We start from the raw sequence: 18043 nt of genomic DNA on the forward strand, positions 1-18043 counted from the left end.
AAAATTATCACTATGAAAACAATAAATTATAAAAGACAGCTCTGTCACAACAGAGACAGCACAAAACAATCTTCTGGATTTAACACAAAAGCCTTGGTGAATAAAAAGGTCTTCACCTGGCATCAGAAAGAAGCCACCAGATGAACTTCTTCTTGGTGAGGTGATTCCAAAGACAGAGCCCCATATGGAAAAGGCCCTTTGCTTAATAGTCACTTCACGTTATATGTTGGAAGCAGGATCTCCAAAGGGACTGTTAAGGTTCAGGAAGGCATCTGCAAGAGGAGGCAATCTTTCAGGTAAAGACTCTCCTCCCTGGAAGAGAGGGGAGTGGTTGTGGCCGGGAGCCGGACTCCGCCTCAAGCAGGGGGCGTTTGCCCCCTGCCTCCCACTCACCTGGCTGGCGCCCACACCCTCGGCCAGGCACCCAACCAGGTGCCTTCAAGGGGGCATGTACAGCAGCCTAAATTGCTGCGGTGCCAGCCTCCAGCCCTCACCTTTTGTCGTCCCGTCGTGAGTTTTTGGTTTTTTCGCCTACCTCGTAGCAATCGTCACAACTTTCGTGGTATTGGTGGGTAGGTTAGGCATTGGAATAATGTGTTGTGGTGTCGAAGGGCTAGGTGTGGCCATCGCCTGCGCCTTCAATTTTTGGGTATTCCGTTAAAGGAATCCGGCAGTCGTGTATTCTCTCCGATGCCTGCTTGGTGGGAGGCCATGGCACAACCCTCGGTGACATCAGGGGAGAGCTTATAGTTGGATTAGCATCAACAGGCTCCACCTACTAGTGAATAAACCCCCTTTGTTTTTTAGACTCACCCCTCTCCAAATGGGTGGAGTCAGCTGACGTAATCCAATGCCTAAGCCAATACCTTTTCACTTGCTGTAATCAATAAAGTTGTGGCCTTTTCTTGCCCATTAACCTTATATCATGTGTCCTTGTGTTTCATTCCACTGCACGGGGTTCGGGTCCTCAAACCACAACCTGGTCGTAAGCCATTCAAAGCTACATTGATTTAGACCAGCTCTGGGTTTGTAAATGGATATGGAACTAGTGCAGTTGTTAAGTCACTGGCATAATACAATCAAAATATCCAGTCCCATTTAATAATCTTGTGGTTCTGTTTTGTGGTTCTGTGCATGGTGACCTCATGTACAATGGTTTAAGAAGAGTTTCCCGAATGTGAATAACTATGGCAAAACTCATATCTTTATTCCTTCAGCAACTGGAATTTCCCATGACATCACAGCAGCTCAGCCAATTACTGCCAGCAGCTCCCCACCACCCAGATAAACACAGCTCTTTATAGTACAGATAAAGATGTTTTAAGAACGCAGCTCAGTTTTGAGTGACTCCTCCTGATTTACAGGCCTAACTGTGTTAGCCACTGGATATCTCATTTGGTTCTGTGACTTATGTATTGGGTTGTTAATAGCCTATAGATAGGATAATAAATAGCTGGAAGTTTCATTAAAATTACAACCAGACATTATTTGGGACGAGCTGACATGCATTATATTACTGAGAATATATCCAGGCTTGATCATTTCTAAAAGTGCTCATTAAAATATTCACAAAACTGCTTAGAAGCATAGCTTTTTTATTTCAACCCTTTAAAAAGAAACTAGACAGTTAAGGGGGCTCTGGAAAATGTATGGTTCACTTGCTAACTGCAATGTTTATGCATTAGAGCCAGCTTCCCACTAAGAAAAAATGAGAGATATTTGGAGGCAGATAATAAAAATAGAAAAGCCTTGTGAATCTATTGTATATACAAGTTTCATTTTACCAAATCTCTCATGTGAACATTGATTTAGCTCCAGGCAATAATATCATGAGAATAAGCTTTCAAAAATGAGGTTTGGGAACAATGCGATTAAATTTTGTATGTGCTGCAGCAGAATCTGATTAATATTTCATCACCTTTAAAAGAGAAAAAAGGTGTAAAGAATTCTTTGTCCTTCACAAATCATAGTAGCTTATTTTAGCATTTCGTTTGAGTGATTAGTGCTTGCAAATCTGAACCAGAATATAAACCTTAGATAAAACAATCAACGTTGTTTTAAAGGGGGGTGCTAATATTTTATCCCATCAAATACTTTTCAAGATTAGACTTCTAAGCACCTCCACAATCCTGGTAGACAAATTTCAAGAATACAACCAAAAGAGCAAATACAGTACTAGAAGACTTACGGCACAATCTTATACTCAGAAGTCACATTGGCTTCAATGAAACATACTTCCAGCATAGGAGCATAGGCATGAAGCCTACATTTGTGGGTGAAAAGGAAATGCAAACAAGATCAGCAAAGCTACACAACCTACACCAAACTGACTATTTTATAGAAAGACAGGGTATAAATGTCAAAAATAAATAACAATTGGGTGGGGTGCGATTCTAGCATTCCAATATGAGTCAACCTCTACTTGTCAGAAGGTACCAGATTTTCAAAGACATTTCAGCTCTGAGGATACAATCTTTGAATTTATGCGCCCCACATCAATATTTCATTTTGAAAATGACTAAATGCAGGTGCTCATTTCCCCAGGGCTCCTATTGCACATAGATACATGCCAAATCAGTGTGCTCAACATGCCACTTTGTCAATTCCCAAGAATATCACTTCTGATCTAAATCTGCTTGCAAGATCAACTGTCATGCGAAACAAGCGCCAGTAAATCCTAATCCCTATGACAATATGGACCTCTCTTTTCTTATTGCTTTTCCAGATTGGCAGTAGCTACTACACTTCTACAGGCATTACTAATGTTTGTTAATTTAACATACCAGGATAGCACACAATGCAGATGAATGCACTGGCTCTGCTGCTCTGTCATTTATCAACTCAAGTGTTTTAGAACCCTGATTTTTTGGGTGGCTTCCATGACTGCAGAGGTTCCTGGCTTTAGAAGGTTCCTCTTTAACTCATAGCTGATAAAAATGTTGAGCAGGCAGAGCTCTCATGCTCATGCTACACCTTCCCTTATGTATTTCTTTAACACACATTACAAATACCCGAGGGGGAGCAATTGTTCTTAAGGACTCTCAACTTCTGGGAGACCGGATGGCTGTTTACACAATTTAGCAATGCAAATCCAAATTGTGTATCTATTCAACATGAAAATATCACAACAGGCGACTATGATAACAATGGTTGATAGAAAAGGTTTAATAATGGTTGGCAGTAATTGTTTAAAAATTTACTGGAGAGGGATAGACACATACCATTTCCCATCTTTTGACTAATCTCAGGAGTTTATAGCATCTACCTTGCACACTACATAAATGAATTTCAATAGAGACAAATGTAAAGTTCTACATTTAGGCAGGAAGAACCAGCTGCACAAATATAAGATGGGAGCACCTGGCTTGTTAGTAGTACATATGAAAAGAATCTCAGAGTCTTAGTAGACCACAAGATTAACACGAGTCAACAATGTGATGAAGAAGCAGAAAAGAAAAGAAAAGAAAAGAAAAGAAAAGAAAAGAAAAGAAGCTAATGCTATTCTAGGCTGCATCAACAGAAGGAACAGTCCCACTTTATTCTGACCACACTTGGAATATTGTGTCCAGTTCTGGACACCACACGTTAAGAAGGATATTATCAAGTTAGAATGTGTACAGAGGAGGGTGTCTAAGATGACCAAGGATGTGAAAACCAAGCCTTATTAAGAATGGTTGAGGGAGTTGGGTATATTTAGCTTGGTAAAGAGGAGCTATGATAGCCATCTTCAAATATCTAAAGGGAAGACAGAGCAAGCTTGTCTCCTCCTGGTCCAGAGGCTACGATCCTCGGGGTCTCGTCCAGCCCCACAATTCTATATGATTCTATTATTTAGTTTTTCTTTTAATTAGGGGCTTAAATCTAAATTCATTTAAGAAGCAGCTTTCAACAAATGTCCTTAGACATAATTAGTTTAAATACTCTTAAATATTGTTGTGAGTTTGGGGACAAGGGTAGGCTGTATGCTTGAGGCCCCTTCTAATTCCTGGATACAGGAGAGATTCAATCCTGGAAGAGCCAAGCTAGCTTCCTGGTGGGGAAATGGCTTTCTATGGATGGGCTATTGAGGAAACAAAGGAAGTGGCTCTGTGCCAAAGAGAAAATGGAGGGGGCCCCTGCCCTGAACTCACTGGTAGTTAGAAAGACAGAGTTGGGAGTTGTGTGTGAGAGCTAGAAGCAAGAAGCAGCAAGTTGCAGGATGGGCAGCTGGGAGAGACAGAGCTGTGCCCAATTCCTGTTTGAATCGATCCTGCAACTGTGAGAAAAGCAAAAACTTTTTGGGGTGTCAATGCTGCAAGCCCCTCTATTGTAGGCTCAGGTTGTGTATTTGTGTAAACAAACCATGTATCATAAAGATACCACAATCTCAACTGCCCCTCATTCCAAGGAAACCAAACCCTTCAAAGGAGCCCTGGAACCCCTGGAATCTTGCATTGTCCAGAGATTGGGTGTCATGCAACAATATACTTCTGCTTGAGGTTCTGTGAAGAAGGAAATATTACAATCTGGACCTCCTCCAAATGTGATGATTACCAGCTTCTTTCAACACAAATGACATGTATATGATATGAAACTGATATATTAACATAATTTTCTAGTGAGTTTAACTGATCAAGACATAATGAGGAAATCAGCCTTGTGTCTGCAGAGGAGAAATAAGAATGGTTGTTGATCTTGCTGTGACACTGCGAGCCCTGTAGGATCTAGAACTGACATAAGCCATATCTTGAGGATCAGACCTCTAAAATCCCTTATGCGTTGGAAAGTTTCCTGACAATACTTTTGCCGCATGGTTTTCACAGAAACACACAGCATTACGGCTTCTTCTGCTGATATCACTAAAACAAGGTCCAATATTTTATCAACCTCTGTTCAGCTTTAGCTGCAGAGTTGCTTCCCTCTAGCTCTGCAGTTTCCTATCTTTATTAGTCTTGAATTATTTAATACTTATATTTCAGTAGCACCAAGAGACTGTGAGGGGGCTCACTGGAGCTGTTGTGCTTTGCATTGCACAAAGACAGGCATCATTCTTGCCCTAAAGGTCTTATAAGCAAGTTTAAAAAAAATATGCTGCAAGATTGTTACTATTTGACCTTGATATTTTCATGTTATCCCATCATTTTCTCACCTATAAGACATTGATGCTGCATTTTGTTGTTAGACTGATATGTAATCCTTAGGCTCAAATCCTAACAACATTTATGAAGTAATCCTATTAAACTGCATGGGATTTCCTTCTGAGTAAACGTGATTAGGATTCAACTCTTTCTTCAAGTGTCTTAAGAGTGCTGCAACCATGTATTGCACAAATAGGCAATTCCTGGTAATGTTTGTATAATTCTCAGTCTGTACAAACACCTTATCATGTACAAACATTCCTAGTAGTTACACTTTAGGCTGTACAGGTGAGGGAATTACAGAACTGTATTTTTTTAAAAGAAAAATTCTCTGCACAAAGAAAACCATAAAGAGTTACGGCTAGACTTATCTCTGCCATACAAGTTTTCTACGTATGAGAGGACTTTCTTTGAGGAGGATGAGCATTCAAAAGCACAATGCCTCACCAACAGTCTAAAATGGTGCAGCCCACAAATGATTCCACCACATAATAAAGTGGTTTGTGTAGCTTAAGTCTGACAAAGCAGGGTTGGCAAACAAAAAATGACATAATATCTCTGTCACCACAATGCAGTGGGTTTTTATTGATTACAATTTTAACTTACCCTTTCCAGTGCTGGTTTAAACCCTGTGGAGACCCCTAGGTAGTCGGAATCTTGGGCCCCTCTCATGTGTGTGCTCTAGTGGGATAACACTGAACTAAGAAAGCTTGATTATAATTTTATTTCAAGATCAAGTCAATATTATTTTGATTTGTTGTTGCAGGACCCCTAAAAGGCATGGGGCCCATAGGCCAGTGCCTACTCTGCCTATTTGGTTATCTCAGAGCAATGTACAGAGTTCTCCCATTGTGGCCTTACAACGACCCTGTAGGTTGGACTGAGAGAAGGTTGTGGCAGAGCAAGAATTTCAGCCAGAATCCATCTGGTTAAATCTGTTCTCGCCGCTGCAACTCACTCTTAAGGAACACAAGAACAGCCCTGCTGGACCAAAGGGCTTTTTAGTAAAGCATCCTAGCCAGGTGCCTAAAGGAAGCTCACAAGCAAAAATGAGCACAAATGCCTTCTCCCACTGATGCTCTCCAGTCATATTCAGAGGCACACTACAGCTCATCCTGGAGATAGTCTACAGCCCATCATAGCAGCTTCCATGAATTTGTTTAACCCCATTTAAAGCATTCTATGTTGTGGGCTATCACCATATCTTTGTGGAGCAAATTCCATAATTTAACAATGTGCAGAAGCACTTCCTCCTTTTTCATCCTGAATCTTCTACTAGTCAGCTTCATCGGAGAACCTCAAATTCCAATATTATGAGGGAGGCAGGGACATCTCTCTAGCCACTTTCTCAGCAACAGAACACATTAATCTTCACACCCTTACAGCCAACTCAGATTTTCAAAAATATATACAACACGGTCATTCAAAGATGTAAGCTTTTCATATAAAAGGTTGGGGCAGTTGTCCTACGCAGCTGATTTGGCAGGAAGAGCAGCCAAATTTCATATATATATTTTTTTTATGAAAGAGGCAAAGTATTTTCTTCCACAGGTGTCAAGCCCTGGGGATAAACTGAGATTTGTTTTAAAAGGAAGAAAATGCTTCCAATCTGCTTCTTGAAGTCACAGCAGAGAGGAGAGAGAACAGGGAAAGTATGAGAGTGACGTTCATGGGACGCGGGTGGCGCTGCGGGTTAAACCACAAAGCCTAGGACTTGCCGATCAGAAGGTCAGCGGTTTGAATCCCTGTGACGGGGTGAGCTCCCGTTGCTCGGTCCCTGCTCCTGCCAACCTAGCAGTTCGAAAGCATGTCAAAGTGCAAGTAGATAAATAGGTACCACTCTGGCGGGAAGGTAAACGGCGTTTCCGTGCGCTGCTTTGGTTCACCAGAAGCGGCTTAGTCATGCTGGCCACATGATCCAGAAGCTGTACGCCTGTTCCCTCGGCCAATAAAGCGAGATGAGTGCAGCAACCCCAAAGTTGGCCACGACTGGACCTAATGGTCAGGGGTACCTTTACTTTTACTTTACACTAGACTATGGTTTAATATTACAACCACACCAGCAGGTCTTTTATCCTTGGGGAACTGCCAAGGTCTCAGAAGCCTAGTAAGGCCCACTGCTACCTGTCCTGGACCCTCCTAGTGCACTAAGAGTAAAGGACAGATCTCAGAGTGCTGACAATTTAGCCAGGTAAAGCCACAAGGACTAACCAACAAAGTACACTTTGCCCAAAGCCACTTTAGTCCTGGAGTCAACCTTCTGTCCATCAGCAATCTCTGGTCATGGCTGGGAAACCTAAATAAAATGAGCTCAGAATGAACTCAAGACAGCACTTAAACTATTGTGTCTAAGGCCAGGAAGATATGTAACCAGAGGGTAATGAGATTACTAGTCAGTCTCTGTTTTTCAGATTCATAGTCATGGTGCTAAGGATGGGGAAGAAATTCTGTTTGGTCACATTTTAATTTGAACCTACCTACCTTGCATTTCCCCAAACAGTACATGAAATGAGTGATCCTGTAAAATTCACATCATGAATTTTGTGATCTTCTAAAAAAGAAAAAAAAATGTGTACAGAATGAGTGTATAAAATGCATATATTTTTGGATTCAAATATACAAAAATGATTATATTAGGAAAAAATTGCTTGCAAACATGTGGATACTAGGAAACTGCATAAAAGTCTGTATAACAGTAGAAATGTGTCCTAAAAGGATAGCCTTTTCAGAGGAAAAAAATCACAAACTTGATTCAGAAATGTGGCAAAGTAAACTTAAGACTGGGAGAAAGAGGAGAGAGAAACTGAAATTAACAGTTTTGTCTATCCCTTTCTTACGCTATTCCTTAATCAGATCTTCATGCCCCTGAAAGATATAGGAGCACTTTTCTTGGTCCCATGAACATCTTCCAGGTGACACACTAATGTACTTAGTGCAAAGTACTCCTAGTAATCAGAACTCTTGGAAGATCTGAGCACTGCCATGCTAGCTTCAAAATATAAATTCTGGTTTTGTTGTCATAGTATTCACTATGATTTTTTAAGCAGGGAGTTCCAAAACAATGTCTATGTTGTCAATAAAGCACAATATTGATATTTAACACTAGAAGTAAATCACAAGAAACCCAAACGACTTCCCATCTGCTCTCATGAATTAACTTTAGGAAATCATATGTAATATAGAGATTTCTGTCTGCATATCATAAAGCCCTGACATATCCAGGCTTTCATTAAAAAGGCCCTGAGATGTGACTTGAATAACAATCTGTCTCAGCTAATTAGTATTTTCAGTTCAGCATATTCACTTTCAGACGTATTGCTGTTTGCACATGGTAATTTAGGTAAACAGATCCCATCCACAGCTGCATCAATTAACACTGCTAATCAAAACTGAATTCAGGTAATTAGGCACATTTATGCAAAAAGTGTGTAATTTAGGGGGGAAGCTGGATCCTGTAGTAATAGTTCAATAAGCAGAAGTCTTTTCTTTCCTTTTTTGCAAATAAGATGAAGAAACAAGGGTAATTTAGCCAAAATGAACATGAATTTCAGATTCAGTGAAAAATATCTAAATTAAATCTCAGCAATTAATTGACCTGTATTTTCCGAAACTGTATGCATATAAATATAATTAGACCCCTCAATATTTTTTGATGGATTCCCACTAAAGAACATTCAAGGTTAATGTATCTACAAACAGATATCAACGTGGTCTTTGCTGGTAAAATTTACTATGGCAATTTTGGAGGGGGGGGGGAAATACTATTCACAAAGCACCGATTATTTGCATGAATATAAACATGTTTCATTATTTTAAAAGATTCTCTTTAAGTTTTCCATCCTTAGTCCACTTAAAAGTACATGGGACGAAATGAAGGAAACCATTTGGGAAAAGGTAAAGAAGAACACTGAGTTATATATTGAGTATAACTCTGCAGTGCAGGGTACAGCTGCAGCTCCATAATAAGCATGAAGAACATAGAATCATAGAGTTGGTAGAGATCACAAGGGCCATCGAGTCCAACCCCCTGCCAAGCAGGAAACACCATCAGAGCACTCCTGACATATGGTTGTCAAGCCTCTGCTTAAAGACCTCCAAAGAAGGAGACTCCACCACACTCCTTGGCAGCAAATTCCACTGTCGAACAGCTCTTACTGTCAGGAAGTTCTTCCTAATGTTTAGGTGGAATCTTCTTTCTTGTAGTTTGGATCCATTGCTCCGTGTCCGCTTCTCTGGAGCAGCAGAAAACAACCTTTCTCCCTCCTCTATGTGACATCCTTTTATATATTTGAACATGGCTATCATATCACCCCTTAACCTCCTCTTCTTTAGGCTAAACATGCCCAGCTCCCTTAGCCGTTCCTCATAAGGCATCGTTTCCAGGCCTTTGACCATTTTGGTTGCCCTCCTCTGGACACGTTCCAGTTTGTCAGTGTCCTTCTTGAACTGTGGTGCCCAGAACTGGACAGTACTCCAGGTGAGGTCTGACCAGAGCAGAATACAGTGGCACTATTTCTTCCCTTGATCTAGATGCTATACTCCTATTGATGCAGCCCAGAATTGCATTGGCTTTTTTAGCTGCCGCATCACACTGTTGGCTCATGTCAAGTTTGTGGTCAACCAAGACTCCTAGATCCTTTTCACATGTACTGCTCTCAAGCCAGGTGTCACCTATCTTGTATTTCAATTCATATCATTAAGGATTAAAGACTATTAAAGGAAAAAAGGGACATGTCTTAGAGGAGTGTGGAGTTGTCATGACCATGGAATCCAACAGTGGTCACAAAATTGATTTGGATTGTCACTAGCTAAGGAGCCAGATGGGTTTCCCATCAGTGATCAAGGAACCATTGTGTGGCTTGAAAGAGCCCACTGAATCTGATGCCATAGGACAAGGTCATGTAGATTGGGGACAGGACTTTATGGTGACTCCCTTGAGCTTGAGAAACCAAGCCCCCCCCTCCCCACTCTTTCCCCAGTCCAAACTCACAAGGAGCAGAACAGGAAGGGAGCAATGGAACACAGGAGAAATGCTTTGACAGTTGGTCCTTTACTAGACTATAGTTACCCAAAAGGTGACAGCGTATAGGAGAGGTGGACTGGAGGCAGCCACTATGATGTAGGAATACATTTTAAAACACAATTCACAGCTCCTAAATTTATACGTGGATCAGGACAGAACATCTCCCAATGTTTTGATGTAGTATTGGTTCAAAAACAAATAGAAAAATACTCATTTTGGGGGGAAACGCACACAACATGCATATTTTAGGGAATAATGCATAGAAAAGCAGAAAAATTATATTTTAGGAGAAAGAGCCTACTAAACTGGTATATCAGGGAGAGAACTGCATACAATTTAAATGCTATTTTTCATGAGTTGTTTCTTTTAATCTGCATAGAACAGGAGAGAATGGAATAATGCTTAACCTCACGGAAAACTGACATGAAACTGAAACAGATTCCCTATATTTCACTATACAAATAGCAGATCTGCCTGTGACCCTGTCTCTCCTGAATCTCTTACCCATCACCACAAACAATATGCAATAGCCGTGCATGCTGTCATCATTAGGCCACTGTCCAGCCATCAATGCTACATTATTTTTTACGTTTCCCCCCCCCCTTCATCCAGGGAGCTCAGAGCGGTGTATGCGGCTAGCCACTTCTCAGACAACTCTACAATAAGTTAGGTTTAAAAACTGAAACAAGGTCACTCAGGAGGATTCATGCTGGAGCGGAGATTTGAACCTGGCTTTCTGCAGTCCTAATTTGACATTCCTACACTATACTACACTCTGCAGTTTCTGTCAGAGATAAAAGCAGCGCCTTTATCTTATGAGTGCATCGCATGGTTGATTAAGAGGCGACAAGATCAGGTCATTCATTTGTAAGCCCATCAAATAAATTTATTATTGCTCCAATCTGCCCTATTCCATTTCAGCCAGGGAGACTATAGACCTATTTTACGGTATTTTTGAAGAAGCAAACAGTAAAGCAAGATCTATTAAAGAGCCACTTTTTATTAATAGGGTATTACAGTAGAGCAAGGGACGCAGGTGGCGCTGTGGGTTAAACCTAGCAGTTCGAAAACACATCAAAGTGCAAAGTGCAAGTAGAGAACTAGATACCGCTCCGTCGTTTCTGTGTGCTGCTCTGATTTGCCAGAAGCGGCTTAGTCATGCTGGCCACATGACCCGGAAACTGTCGGCCAATAAAGCTAGATTTACCCCCACAACAATCCTGTGCCCTATCTGTCATCCTCCCCACAGTCATACATCATTATAAAGTCAATAAAACAAAGTTAATATGCAACTCATTATCATGACAGCAAATCATATATCTAATGTGGCTAGGCGGCAAACACTTTGATATCAAAACAAAAAAAAATCCTTCCAGTAGCACCTTAAAGACCAACTAAGTCAGTTCTTGGTATGAGCTAGTATCTGTAACTGGAACTTTGATATCAGTGCATCTCATTAAAATTCTCCTATTTTATTTGTTAATGAAAGTACCTAGGCAACCACATGATGCCAAATATAATTTTCCATTAAACCATAGATGCTTATCCACAGACAAAGCTGCAGCATGGTGGGAGGGAGGAAGGAGGGAAGCAAACAAGAGAACAGCTTGGCAGATGCAAAACGCACGCTCTGGATCGTGGCCTTTAACCATTCACTTAACTTCTAGCAATGACGTTTTTAATATTACATGTAGATTTTTTAACAAATTGCACCGTGACTAAATTTGTGTCCTCTTTTCCCAAAAAAGGGCGACAGTGGGGGGGGGGGGTGGAATGAAAAAAGCGATGCAATTCTCGTTGACAAATGCCTTTGTCATGTTGCAGCAGGAATTCCATGGGAAAACTTTACAAAGGGTATTATTGATGTGTTTTTTACAGATGTCTAAAATAAATCTATCAGTCTACCTACCCATGGCAAATTCATGTTCTCAAAACAAACCAATATAACCCAACATTGATTTTTTTCTTATATATATATATATATATATATATATATATATATATGCATGCTACTATTATTCATTTTCTGGAACAGGCAGTATGAAACTAATTCAAACCAGTGAAACAGAATATTTATGGAATACAGTATCCTCCTTTACACATTTGTGTTATTGTGTGTACTCAAAAAGGTTTGACAGATGGTTGATTCAGGGTTGTTATCTGAACAGACAACCTTTCTCTACACACCAAAGAATTCCAAGGTATTGCAGCCTCCTCCACTGTCTCAGGTCCTTTCTGCTATTTTCTTGTCCCTGCATTGAATTTTGAACTTCTTTTATCTCCATATATCCATGCAAATGAAGACACCTCAGCTGTGGAGACGGGTGCTTCCTTGGGGTCAATGTGAATACACTTGTGGATAGAGGAAGTTGTGGCCATGAATAATCACATGGGTCTTTCCAATCCAATTACGAGGCTTCAGTACTGCACAATAGGGAAAGCAGCTACTACACACGTGTATATAGCTAGCCCATTGATGTAGCAGGGTGACCAAAAGCAGAAATTGGCATCCAAGTGATGCAGCAAGAATTTTGAAACCTTTGTTCCTAGTGGGTGGACTTCAGCTGGCACTGCATGCATACTTGTGAAGGGGCCTCATCTCTTGCACAAAAAGAGATGAGGAAAAAGTTTTTAAATTGCCAGGATTCACTTTGAACTCACTTGAGTCTCTAATAAACCATTTAAATGTCAGAATATCTGTTTAACTGCAGCAGCAGCAACAACAACAACAACAACAGGATAACTGTTGCCCTGTCTACTGATAATTCATATCACAGCACTGTATGAAATGGTCAGCAAACCATTAATTTACTACTATATCATGTTTTCAGGAAAGATTAAGTACTGTATCTAAAGAAATCAAATTAAAGCTAGCTGGGTTTAAAAAAAGGTCTTCTGACTGAGATGCTTAAATATTCCAGCCACAATCATATCTGAAAGTTTATTTTATGAGGAGAGAGAAAGAGAAACCTCTATCTGAACTCTGCATGTCCAAAGTCTTATGTGTTGAACACAGATGTGTCTGGTTTTTTGTGCATAACTGTGATGGGAAGCCTGCCACCTGCTGGGCTCCTCCACATGAACCTTATGTGACAATGTACATGTGAAGGTCACACAACTTCTTATCTAGAAGTAGCAGTGCTGTGGAACATGTATTACCCTTATAAAATTAAATCCTACATATGAGGGTTTATTAGCATTTGCCATATTACTAGCATTTGCCATATAAAACCCATAAATTATAAAGTTACGGCACTTGCAATAAAAACCATTTCTAGCCAAGCAGTTTAATTCGTAATCTCTTGGCTGACAGATTATAACTTGTGAATGCATTTCTGAAAATTGAGAGGTTTCCTCATGTTCAGTCCTGCAGCACTACCACACAGTGTATGGTATTCAACAAAGTTTTACTTAGAGGGGACCCACTGAAATTAATGAACATGATGTTGTTTAGATATTGCTTGGAAACCATTGTAGCAATATATCAATTGTGTAAACAAATAAAAGTAAGGGTAGGTAGTTTAATTCTGATGGGTCTATCTGAGTAAAACTTAGTTGCATACCAACTCAGATGATTATCCTGCTTATATTTCTTCTCCTGCATAACTATTTAAGGTCACCCTAGAATGCCAGTCAGAACTCCTTAATATGCACATGCACCATCTTTGCTGTTAGTTTGCTGGTACATTCCCATAAGCAAGGGGCTTCAAACAAAAGACCCTGCTAATTTATTTGGTTCTCTGGGGTCTCTGACAATACATTTTGCACCCCATGATGCGCCATAAGGATCCCTAAGGATCCAGTGATTTTTAGGGCTAAGAGGCCATACAAGGACTGAATTCTTCCACAGTCTTGCTGAAATAGTTAGTGAACTGTGTTTTTAGTTCTGATGTTCTTTTTATTGCCTATATAATTGTTGTAAACTGCTCTGATATCTTTTCAGTTCCTTCATACTTGTCCCTTAAATCAGGACTTGAGGCAATTGCACAGCAAACCAGTATTCCTCACATTGAAGAAGAAAGAAGGCAAACTTCAAGATATAGACTTGGGCAATTGATCCTCTTCCAAAACTTTATTTTTCCTATGCCTTTTCCAGGTTTGGTCTACCTCAGGCCACTATTTAGGTAGCATTTAAAGGGAGTGTAGGCAAGTACATTCATGGAAGATATCAATGGTTACCAGTCATGATAGCTACCTGCTACATCTATGATCAGAGATGGCGTGTCTATGAATAGGGGCCAATTACAGGAGCAAGAGAAGGCTGTTGTCAACATATCATCCTTGTGGACGTCTCACAAAAAACCTGGCTGGCCACTGTGAGAATCAGGAGATTGGATTCGCTAAGCTTTAGGACTGACCCAGCAAGGCTCTTTTTATATTTTTTGTTCAGAAGTACTGAAATAGACCCAGCTTGCCCTTTAAACCAGTTCATGGGCCTGAGGTTCCAAAGCAAGCCAATATTCTTCATATTGATGAGGAAAGAAGCCAGCTATCAGGATGTGGACTTTGACAGGTAACGATCTTCCAAAGCCTTTTTATTGCCATGCCCTTCCAGTATTTCCTTGCCTGGAACTCTAGAAGTTAAACACTTGTAGCAGCTTGTGGACCTCACAATTTATAATTATTTAGGAACTGCAGTATAGTTTTTGAAATGAGGTGATAAACTGCTAGGCAGAAAGTTTCATACACATGTAGAAAGCATGAGATATATCTATACAGTGGTACCTTGGGTTACATACACTTCAGGTTACATATACTTCAGGTTACAGACTCTGCTACCCCAGAAATAGTACCTCAGGTTAAGAACTTTGCTTCAGGATGAGAACAGAAATCTTGCTCCGGTGGCACGGCAGCAGCAGGAGGCCCCATTAGCTAAAGTGGTGCTTCAGGTTAAGAACAGTTTCAGGTTAAGAACAGATCTCCAGAATGAATTAAGTACTTAACCTGAGGTACCACTGTATTCAGTATTTACTGTTTCATCTCTTTCTTCAGTTTAAAATGTGGAAATAATAGCAACGTTCAAGAGAAGATGCATTAATGCTAGATATATACACCATTAGCAAAGCCAAATGGCTCCTTCATAGTAAAACAAATTATAGTTGAATAAACAGCTTGGAATGCTATGTTATACGTGGTTAAATTCTGTGCATGCATTGTCAAATTTTAAATGCATGTTTTTGCAAGCCTCTAATCTAGATGTGATTGTCTGAGGCATTTGACAGAACAGGTGTATTATTTTAGTTTGTGCAAACATTTCAACATATATTAAGGGAGTTTACATGGTAAATTGAAAAGCAGAGAGGCAAAGCTGGCAGGTAGCAATTAGTAATATATATAAAAATCCAAAAGGAAAATAGAATGGTTATAAATGTTGAGGAGAATATAGTTAAGAGACCATTAAGCATGTGCATTGCTTAGTTCAAACACTGGGGTTAATCTAGGTCTCAAAGTGTGTGTGTTTTGTGTCCTGAAAGGGTTTACTTTTCCTTTCCTTTTTTTCCTTTTCAAGGTCATCCAACTGAACGAACTCCACACCAAGTTTAGTTTTCATCATTTTCACTTTTTTTCATGGGGTCCCATAAAAAGGTCCCCCCCCCCCGGAGGGTGTTTTAAGTGTAAATGAAAGGGCTAGGTAGGATGTTGCTGCCGCCTCAGGCTCCTTAATTTCTCCACTACAATGCCTAGGACTTCACTATCTTCACAGAGTCAGTGGGAACTCATCTTTGATGAAAGAGAGAAATAAATTGAATAGGACAGGAGATTGCATATTTATTACAATTTTAATAACATACATAAAAAAAATAAAAGATAGGAACTCTTAACTATGCAGTGAATGTTACGCCAGAATTTAACTTGGCTCACCAGTGCTGTTTCTAACCTTTGTGAGCCAGCAGGATAGAAAAGGAAGCAGGTTCTTAACTTTGCACTCTCATATATAAAGGACATAAGCTTCTTTCCATCTGCTATTCAACAAAAGACTCATTAATTGTACAGGTATGCTGGAGGATATAGACCAGTGTTTCTCAACACTGGTTGAGGCCCCCGTCTCATATAGCAGATTACATTCCACCAGTCCCAACTGTATCCTTCCCAAATTCCACCCACACACTCTGGCCATAGCAACAAATCCACTCTGACCTAACCCAAGGGTGTGAGAAGGCGCCTTACAAATCAAAAACAAAATTTACACTTTCTGCTCTATGGCCACGGGGCCTTTTTACTGCAAGAGCAGCATTTAATTCCCTGCCTTTATTTGGAAGTTGTGGAAGCCTCTCACAAACTCATGCGCTAGCATTGTTACACGTTTTCTCCTGTTAAAAATAATAATAATCAGTAAATTAGATTTCAGGTACTGTAGTTGGTTTCTCACCTAGACCTATTCCATACTGGAGCCCTTAACATTGCTTTTCTGCAATCATTTGTAGAAGTAGAACTAAAATTGTGGCTCCACCTAACTCCTAAAGGTAAAGGGACCCCTGACCGTTAGGTCCAGTTGTGGCCGACTCTGGGGTTGCGGCGCTCATCTTGTTTTATTGGCCGAGGGAGCTGGTGTACAGCTTCCAAGTCATGTGGTCAGCATGACTAAGCCGCTTCTGGCGAACCAGAGCAGCACACGGAAACGCCGTTTAACTTCCAGCCGGAGCAGTACCTATTTATCTACTTGCACTTGACGTGCTTTTGAACTGCTAGGTTGGCAGGAGCAGGGACCAAGCAACGGGAGCTCACCCGGTTGCGGGGATTCGAACTGCCGACCTTCTGATCGGCAAGTCCTAGGCTCTGTGGTTTAACCCACAGCACCACCCGCGTCCCTTACCTAACTCCTACATTAGTGTTATAGTTTCTGGAAATGGGCATCGCCATGGTCTGTATCATTTTAATGGTCTGTATCCATTTAATGTTTACTATTTTACTATGTTTTAGATCTGCTGTAAGACACCCAGAGTGGCTGGGGAAACCCAGCCAGATGGGTGGAGTATTATTATTATTAGAGTAAGCTCCACTCAGCAAACTTCACCTGGCATTTTAATTAGAAGTTGCCTTTTGTGACTTTAGTGATGCATTGCCTCTTAATTTCCCATAATTGTACAATTCCTCAAGCTTCCACTTTTTAAAAATAAATAAATAAAATGACACTATTCACAGTCAAAAGGAAATGAAAGAAAATTAAAGAAATGGAAAAAAACCTGCAATTTAAAACTCCCATTGTTGGTGAAGAACTAGTTAACCAGCTATGCTATGCCACAATGAACAGGAAACAGTTTGTGTCAGACACTCCAATGAGGAAGTTTCTAGTTAAAGGCGCAGTAGTGACTCTGAAAAGGCTCAAGAAAATTTTTGCTAGTCCACACTGGAGAGACTGGCAGTGGGTTTTTGTCTGCTTGTTTTGCATGCAAATTAGTCGGGGAGCTTTGCATCCTGTCTTATGTATACACACTAACACCTGCAGACTAGATTCACCACACTAGCTGCAGGATGCAAAACGAGTTAATTTGGGAGGAATCTACACACATATAAAAACTGTTCTGAAAATGCTTTTTTGAAAAAAGCGTTTTTTAAAAAAATACAGTGAATTTTCCATAAGACTCACCATCGCCATCTAGTGTCATATTGTATATTGCACTTAAAGCACACTTAAAACTTTTTATTTGCAGCTGTATAGCCAAGTCCCAAAGAGAACTATGAAAAGGTGCCTCCTCTATACTATCCTGCTGGTCAGGTGCAATATGGCAGATCCATATGCAAAATGATGCTAACAAGATTCTTGAGGTGTCAGTATAGAATATAGGAGGATGTGGAGAAACATGCTTCAAGGAAGTGCACACAAAAACCAGTTTGAGAATTAGTAGAATACAGCACATCATGTGCATGTCTAGACAGAAGTAGAGTCGCTGTGTGGTAAGTA

At 40.3% G+C, this 18043-nt stretch overlaps 1 protein-coding gene across 1 annotated transcript in view; it reads right to left on the reverse strand.

Moving 5' to 3' along the window:
* Window positions 1-18043, reverse strand: part of LOC310825373 (uncharacterized protein) — a 105471-nt gene that overhangs the window by 12743 nt on the left and 74685 nt on the right. The window contains exon 8 of the mRNA XM_083698834.1: window positions 7599-7668. The gene's annotated coding sequence lies outside the window, so the exon portion shown is untranslated. The remainder of the gene's footprint in view (window positions 1-7598; window positions 7669-18043) is intronic.

The sequence above is a fragment of the Podarcis gaigeae genome (assembly GCF_964106915.1).
Source record: "Podarcis gaigeae genome assembly, chromosome: 10".
Lineage (NCBI taxonomy): Eukaryota > Metazoa > Chordata > Lepidosauria > Squamata > Lacertidae > Podarcis > Podarcis gaigeae.